The sequence below is a fragment of the Ambystoma mexicanum genome, chromosome 8, assembly GCF_040938575.1.
Source record: "Ambystoma mexicanum isolate Mex_15411 chromosome 8, UKY_AmexF1_1, whole genome shotgun sequence".
NCBI classification, from domain to species: domain Eukaryota; kingdom Metazoa; phylum Chordata; class Amphibia; order Caudata; family Ambystomatidae; genus Ambystoma; species Ambystoma mexicanum.
Window position 1 is genome coordinate 1,238,476,055 of NC_090929.1, and position 9,002 is coordinate 1,238,485,056.

Sequence of the window (9,002 nt, forward strand, 5' to 3'; positions counted from 1 at the left end):
AATGGCAGCACCCCTGGTTTGGCATTGTTTAAGAACAGCCGTTACCCACAGCCGTTACCCCCAAACAGTACCTCTCAGAAGCAGATAACCTTCCGCGTGCTCTGTGGCGCGTTCTTCAGTGCCATGGAGTGTAAAATGGGATGAGATGCCAGTGCCCGCCGTCTCTGCACGCTGTGAATGAAAGTGCGGCATGCAGGCTGTTGATCTGTGGAGTTGCTGCTCTTTCCTGTGATGGCGAAGTCCCCTGTTAGTCCGCGGACCTCCCTGCTGCCTCACCGCATCGGAATGTCTGAGCTAGCCCAGCTTGCAAGGGGCTCAGTCCCGAGCAGAGCAGCGCGGCCCAAATCGTGGGGAGATTTCTGATCGGCTCCAAAGTTTGCCAGCAGTCGCATACAAGGTGCCTTTTTCACTCTCTACTCCGGCAGTCCAGTGAAAAATGAAGGCTGTCCAAAGGCGAACAATGGCTCAATTCAGGGCCACGTACCGAGCTCCGCTGCCAGGCATTATCTGTGGGAAGAGACCGGGTTGCGGCTGGACAGTCTGTGATGGAAAGGGGAAAGCCCTCTGCCGCGTCGACATCCACCATGGAAAAACAGTACCGTGCGTGCTCAGCTGAGAATCTATGCGCCCCGCTCTTTTTTTTGTCAATACAATTCAAACATAAAGAAAGCATCCTAACAATGCTTCCGCGATATTTCAGGAAAGAGCTTTTGTGGTGCTTTAACGAAAAAAACGGAGCTTTGGTTAATGGGTATTCCTTTCAGCTCCCTCTTTTATATTAATGCACATACGGTTATTACTCCTGATTATAAGTTTTAAACCCGGGAACTGAAATGTGCAGTTCATTTTCTTTAGGCGTCTCCAAAAAAAAGGGCTTCTGAAAATTCCAAGCAATATCAAAACCTCTCAAAGTAGACCTGTACCAAACAAAACCACACTGATGCAAAACGAATAACCCGAGCAAGAAGCTTTTTTTTTTACTACAGCCAAATTTCTCTAGAAATGTGTCTGCGACCAAACACAGTCGCCTCATTGTTTTAGGCCCTGTTTCTTCACCGCTGGCCACACTTGCATTGCCTGTCATGTGAACACCTCCGCTGCTCTCTGCAATATCATGCATACGATGAAATGCCACAGGCAAATGGTGATGCCGGCCAAAGCGGTCGCAAGTTTACTCACCATAATTACAGGGCTTTGACGAAAGCATAGGCTAATTCTTTCAAGATGGGATACTTCAGAGCTGCAAGCTGCACCAGTATAACCGTTGTTGGGTGGGTGAGGCGTCACTTCGGGTTGTCAATGCTTCCATGTCACACCCCTGCTTTGGCCTGATTCACTCTGATCATGATGTAAAACAGATTGCTCGCAGGCCAGCTGCTCACTTTTCTGGTGCCCAGCAATTGCCCCCGCTCGCTCCAGGAGTAGGGGCCAGCGACAGCTGATCGATATTTATAGCGCTGGGGCGTACATTTTGTCAGTGATGCAAGTTTAACGAGAACGTCACAGTGATTTGATTACGGGGATTCTCAGTCCAAGAAACTCTTGAAAATAATGCATCCAACTGATGCATTTACAGCGCAAGTTTCCAAAGCCGGGCTGTTCTGGCCAGCGCTGCGCGATGGGGTACCTATGTAACTAGGAGGCACACAGAGGAATAATCTGGGGGCACAATATCTAGGCAGTCATAAGCAGCAGAACAACACAAAGGGGAAAACAATCTTGGCACCCTTTATCCCGATACTTGCTTCACCCCAACACTTACCAGGGAGAAAGCACACCAGGGTGCTAACGCACCTAAGGGGACAAGTCCAAGGACAGGAAGAGGCAGGAAAAAAGAACAAAGGGAGAGAAGGGGGCCCCACCAAGGTGTGAATGGCCGTCGGCGCCAGCCGGCCAGAGGGGCACCAAGCCCACAGAAATATGCATAGCGTCAGCCTATGTATGGAGGATAAAAAGAATGAGCTAGGAGAGGGAATACAGTCCTTCATGGTACTCTGAACAGAGCACCATCAGTCATCCAGCGCATGCAGGAGGCTTTTTCTTTTCCCAATCCCCCGACCCAGAAAGAAGAAGGGGAGAAGAAAGGTGAAAAAAGGGCTATGAACGTGTCCCACGAAGTTGTGGGAAGAAGATGGCGGCACGGGCCAGGAAAACACCCCCTGGACCATGTGCTCAAAAAATAACATTGTTTACCACGTGTGATTTTGATAAATACATTTACCAAAATATGTTTTGATGATTATGTATGGTACAATAAAACCAAAGCCTTTTATTGCCAATATCAATAGAATGCCTCCGTCGTCATTGTATAGCATGAAGCAGGGGTGATTGGTCAGTTGGCTCTGGGCTCTACAGATTATGAATAAAATCATCAAAGTGGCCACCAGAACATGTTGATTTCAATAGAAACATTGGACGAGTAGTAGAAAGATATTTGCACCAGATCACAGAGTGAGTACCAGTTAAAGTGGGGTTTTCCCTAAAAGGTAGTCAATCTTATAGCGCATGTTTTTCTAGGGGAGATAGAGCATTTTTCTGTTCGGAGTGCCAGTGGGGCCATGGGTCTGGCGAGGTTGGAGTGCGGGGCTTTCTGGATGGATTGCCAGTCGTGCCGTAGTGGATATTGTTCTTACGGCCGGTAAGTGTGATTCGTTAAGTTGTGCTGCGCCCGTATCATGTTGCTGGGGGCTTGAGATTCCGTGGTCATGGCGTGCCTGTGTTGCAGGATTGGGCAGTGCGCTGCGTGCTCTGGAGTCCGGAGTACGCGGCGGGTGTGTGGCCTGGGGGTGGGGGCACTGCAGTCATGGGGGGATGATTCTCTTTTGTGCCTGGGATGGGAAGTGGTTTCAGGGGTAGTGGCGGCACATTTGCAGGAACACACTCGTTGTCATGACGGAACACATGTCAATGATAGCTTCATGTGGTCACGTATTATATGGGCACTTTTGGATGTCATCAATGTCCCCTACGCAGCTTGGTTATTTGTGGAGCCTGCCTGCCTGCGCTGTGCCAAGGTTATGTCATCCGGCGAGACGTTGATATTCATGTCCTGTTGTTTTTTTTTTTGCACGGGGGCATTTGCAGATAGTTAATTGAATTAGTAGGTCCACCTGGTGTAGTTGTAACCTAGAATTGGGAATGCCATGGGTACATCTGCAGTGAGCTGGTCTACCGGGGCTTATTGACACACCGTTCAATGCATGTATATGTGTATGTATATATGTTGTGTTCACATGCCACAAGATTCTATGTGTCTGCTGTAATTGTGTCTTGTAGTAGTTTTACCGAGACCTGACTGGTACAATGTGCATCAAGGGTATAGTGGATGCAGTACACTGGTTTAGACACATAATTGTTTGGTCCCATGGAGGATTTTGTACTAGGGTGATGCAGTCTAGAAAGACTACTTGATATATGTGGTCTGCAGAATGGGATGGACTGCTGGATCGCTGGAGTTAGCTGAATAGCGTATTGGATTGGGTGGGGAATGCTTTATAATGGCGGGGGGCCCCTGGAATTCAGATGCGGGTGTGTATGCACTATTATAACTTGCAGGATTACAGTGGTTTCATTTTATTCTAGGTGTGACATATCTAATAGCAATATTTAAGTATGTTTTAGCGTTTGGTTGGGAGTTTCATACGCTCATGGTCTCTTGGTATGGTGTGTTCTCTGATAATTTGTGTGAGGAGACAGGTGGTGTGAATGGTGGTATAGATTAATCTATTGTTCATGATGTCCTAGGGTGGTTTGGGTGGAAAGTGTTGTGGAAATATCTTGGTCAAGAGGTACTACACCAGTCCTGGTATGGTTTCTTCAAGTTTTTCCTACCCTGGAGTGCTGTGAGGTGGTGGGGGGGTTGGGCTTCTCTTGCAGATCAAACTTATCTGGATATTTAGCTTAAATTTGTATTGACTATTGATGATTTTATGATGAACATCTTTTTTGGGGATCCTCTATACTGACACATGGGAGGGAGTGGGGTAGTCCCTTTCTGTGTGTAAGTGGAAGGGAAGTTCTGGAAGTTTGGGTGGCTCATACCCAAGAGTTTTTTTATATTTTCAGTTTGTTTTTTATAGTAGTTGTAGATTTAAGTTTTATTGTGTTTTGTGAATTCATCACTAGGAACGGGGTGCTTGATCCACTCATGTCTTACTCTTTTCAAAGGAATTTGAAGGTGGTATCTTGGAATGTGAATGGAGCTAATTGTGCTACAAAGAGGAAAATGATTTTGATTAAACTGGAAGAAATGGGGGCAGATGTTGCGATGAGGAGACACATCTGCTAGATACAGATATAGATAAATGGAAAAGGGGTTGGGTCAAAGGTGCTTATTGCTCATCTTTCACTACTAGTTCTCGGGGCGTGTGTATCCTGTTTAGAAGAACAGGATACACACATATTTCTGAGATGGAATGTGAAAAGGATGCAGAAGGGAGGATTGTTTGTGTCAGTGCAAATATTCAAGATGTTCACTATTGTTTCTGTAACATATATGCTCCAAATGGGGGGGATGGTAGTTTTTTGCCTCTCTAGCACAGTTTTTACAGGATATACATGCAAGTAATGTTATTGTGGGTGGGGACTTTAATGTTGTCCTGGAACCTGAACTTGATAAAAGTATGGGGGTAATGGATGGCGTAAATACTCTGAAAAGGTCAGCGTTGAAAAGGTTAATGGCTGAATGGAACCTCTCTGATGTCTGGAGATTGCAGAACCCTTCAATGAGACAATATGCATTCTTCTCTGCAAGGCATAATGTTTACTCAAGGATTGATCTACTTCTGACTTCTGGCCTCTGCACGCAATCATTCAAAGGGGGAGACATTAAACCGTTACTAATTTCGGATCATGCTCCAATCTCCATAGACTTGCAATTAGCCTTTCCTGTTCCAAAATCTAACACATGGCGGATGAATGTCTCACTTCTAGAGGACGATGAAATTGTGGATAAGATAGTCCAAGAGGCGAGATTTTTTGTAAATGAGAACTGGACTGGAGAAGTCAAAGTGGTGTTTGTATGGGAAGCCTTTAAGTCATATATGAGGGGTATGCTGATTGGATTGTCAAGCAAGAAAAAGAAACTGAGAGATGCGGAAGTGAAGAAGCTCAATGAGGAAATTCAGGGTCTTGAAAGGGGTAATATGCATGACTTTTCAAGTGATACTTTAAGAGTGCTGAAACTGAAAAGGAAAAATTGGAGGATTTGTATTCTTCGAAGGCTGATTGGCTACTTTTTAGAACCAAGAGCAATTACTTTGAAAAAGGCGAAAAATGTGATCGGCTTCTTGCTCATCGCTTGAGAGTCATGGATAATGAAAGAAAAATCAATGCAATAGAGAGACCGGATGGGATGGTGACTTTTGATCCTATGGAAATTAATGCAACGTTTCAGTCATATTACAAAACCCTATATTCATCAGAAGTCAATTTATCTGAGAATGAGATTTGCCAATTCATTGAGCACTGTCATTTGAAGAAAATAAGTGCAGATTCATTGGAATGCATGGAAAGAGAGTTGAGTGTGGAGGACCTCAGGAAGGCGGCTTGTGCATTGAACACTGGGAAATGTCCTGGTCCAGATGGACTACCAGCAGAACTTTATAGAATCTTCCCAGGGGAGGTTTTTGAACTTGTGTTGGAAATGCTGCGCGTATCCTTAAGAGATGGGTGCCTTCCAGTTTCAACAAGGCACGCTTCGATCTCTGTTTTTCTGAAAGATGGACAGTCACCAGTTAAGGCGGGCAGTTATCGCCCGATCAGCTTACTGAACATAGACAATGAGATTTTAGCCAAAGCATTGGCCATGAGGATTGAATCTTCTCTGATGGATATTATAGATGAAGGTCAGTCAGGCTTTGTGAAGGGAAGACATGTATCAGATAATATGAGAAGGCTGTTACTGACTTTATTTGAAAGCAAGAAGCATCGGAATGATGTGGTGACATTATCATTGGATGCCGAAAAAGCATTTGATCGTATTGAGTGGAAATATCTTTTAAGGGCCTTGAAAGGATTCGGATTTGGGGAACACATGATCGGATGGATAGACTGCTGTATTCGCGCCCTACTGCATGTGTTCGGACTAATGGCATGAACTCTGAGGTTTTCGAGCTTGAGAGAGGCACGAGACAGGGCTGTACTTTGTCACCCATCCTGTTTGTCATTGCTATGGAACTGTTGGCGGTGAAGATAAGAGAGGAGGAGAGAGTTGAAGGAGTCCATTATGGTGCGGCCAACCAAAAAGTTTGGCTGTATGCGGATGACATGTTATTGGTGGTTCAGAATGTGGAGAACTCGATTCCTGTACTGATTGAGTTGATTGGTGTATTCAACAGAATTTCCGGATACAAGATCAATTGGGCCAAATCGGAAGCATTGCCAGCGTCGGCCTCATGCAATATTTTGAAAATGAGGAATTTTGCCTTCAAATGGTGTCCGAGTAAGATGAGATACCTTGGGATTTGGTTGACTAGTGATATCTCAAAAATTATGGATGTCAACCTTGTTAGTGTGGTTCAATCCCTGGAGCTTGATTTGAAGAGATGGAGTGAACTTAAATTGAGTTTATGGGGGAGAGTGAATGCCATCAAAATGACTTCCACGCCATGTGTCAATTATGTGCTAAGTATGCTCCCCTTGGAAGTGAAAAAGAGCTTTTTGAAGAAAATTGAGGGTTTAATCCAATCTTTTCTCTGGGGAAATAAGCAGCCGCGCCTCAAATTGTGGAAATTGCAGCTGCCCCAGGACTGCGGAGGTTTGGGGGTTCCGGACTTTGCAATCTATCATTTGGCTTTTGGAGCCAGACATCTGGTTCCATTTGTTGACAATTCAAATGATGTCGGGACGCTGGCGGAATCAAGCCGTTCATCTCCATTACCTCCTAGAGCTATACTGTCCACGGTGGATGGATCTGGGTATCAGTCATCTCCCCCAACAAAATTTCTGAGAACGTGCTGGAAGGAGCTGTGGAGGAAGAGTAATTGCAGAATTTGTGATAATGATTTTATCCCGATCTGGTTGAATCCAGGAATACTGGTGAATGGAAAGCCGCTACTGTGATTGAACTGGCTACTAAGTGGTGTAATATGGCTGAGCGATTTGTTTGAAGATGGCAAATGGATCAGTTTTAAAAGACTTGCACGAGTGACTGTACAATGGGAGAATACAGGAAATTGAGGAGAATCCTGCGGAATGAGGGTGCAGTTGATGGTAATGGATGGCAGATGTGGTTGTCTGCGTATAAGGCAGAGGGAGGTATGGCGTCAAAGGTATACAAGAATCTGGCCCAACGTCATGTACCGGCAGAGGAATTACTATCGAAATGGTCTGAGATACTTGGTTGAGATATGTCTGAGGACAGATGGAGGTGTATTTGTAAAAATGTGTCTATCACTTCCATTAATTTGGGAGAGCAAAGCCGACAAATCAAAATTCTTAACAGAGTGTTTTGGACTCCAAAGACTTCATGCAAGAGGCATGATTGATTCAGAGGCTTGTTGGAGGTGTAAACATGCAGTTGGCTCTTTTGAACATATGATCTGGGATTGTTATGAATTGAGGACATTTTGGAGGAGAGTCACTGAGAAGATGAATGAGGTTGTAATGTTGCAGGAAGAATTTGACTACAGTACTGTCATATTGGGTGAGGATGATAAGGTGGAAGAACTTACTTACCCACAGAGATGCTGGTTTTTCAGGGCAGCAAATTCAGCCAAGAAAATAGTTTTGAGCAAATGGAAATGTGATGAGAGACCGACCTTTTCAGAGTGGATTGAGGATTTAAGACAGGTTTCCAGAATTGAGAAGGTTATTCTCCGCAGAAACAAAAAAATGAAATTTTTTGATGACATGTGGGGTAGATTCTTGGATGAGTTGTAATGATATTTTAGATTGATTTGTGTTACGTAGGGTAGGCGAAGGTGGTATGTGGAAAGATAACTTGTGATGAATTCTATATTTATAGCGTTGATGAATCTAATGCTCTGTATGTTTTTATGTAAATTTCAATAAACTTAATAATGAAAAAAAAAAAATCTTATAGCACTTGCGTGTAGAGATTGCAATACTTTTAAATACTGTGCCAGGATAGAACATTGTACCAGTTTTTAATTTTCACTTCACTTCAATGCTTTATTTCAGATTTACTCCCTGAAAGCAGCAAGAGTATACATAATATACAATAATAAATAAAAATAAATTGGAGATTATACGTTTCAAAAGTGCAAATTCATCACAATAACAATCTTGTAAGCTGGCACCCTGAGTACAAAGTTTTGTGAATTATTGTATGAGGATGGAAGTGAAGAAAGGGGGGTATAAAATGATACCTTCAAGTTATATCTAATTTAAAACTATTAAAACACAGATTATATATGACAACCATTACTTTCATACAAAGTATCAACCATGAGCGCTAGCTGTCATTCATGTTTCCATTTTCATGTGGAACAAGTGAAATGACACGCTTTCTTCTAAAGCTTTCTTCTAAAAATGTACCTTGATACAGCAAAAGTAATGAAGTTGCTCTCCAATAATTTACACAGCATTGAAGCATCTGCGAGATATTGAATACAAAATGTGTTTAGAATTGTTTCTAAATATTGCTCCCTTCGTCATCTGTAAAACACGCATAAGAACAAGAAGTGTGTGATATCCTCTTTGTTCGTTGGGCAAGGACATACATCACACGAGCTCACATGTCACGCACATTGGAGTGTGTGTAGAGGTAAAGTGCCTAAGCAGAATGTAATATAAAGTGCTTGTGCATAAAGTGGGGAGATTTTATCGAGGTAGCTTTCATAGCAATAGTTGAATCTGGTACTCCAGTATGCTACAGCTAAATTAGATTGGTGACAGATATTGGTTAGATTGCTGAGCAATCCGGAGTTGTAAGACTGTTTTCGGTTTTCCTTTGTATGGCTATTTATCCTTTCTGGATTACGTCACAAATCGTTGTGGCCAAATGAGGTGAGCTGGAGCCTGATGTTCCTACACCAACT

The 9,002-nt window shown here is 43.5% G+C and overlaps 1 protein-coding gene across 5 annotated transcripts in view; it reads right to left on the minus strand.

The window, feature by feature from the left end:
* Window positions 1-921, minus strand: part of PLCE1 (phospholipase C epsilon 1) — a 3,624,599-nt gene extending 3,623,678 nt beyond the window's left edge. For 3 of the 5 annotated variants that reach the window (XM_069611341.1, XM_069611340.1, XM_069611342.1), the window contains exon 1: window positions 72-919. The gene's annotated coding sequence lies outside the window, so the exon portion shown is untranslated. Of the gene's footprint in view, window positions 1-71 lie in introns of all 5 variants that reach the window. The other 2 variants (XM_069611343.1, XM_069611345.1) reach the window with 2 other exon arrangements.
* Between the last annotated feature and the right edge of the window lie 8,081 nt (window positions 922-9,002).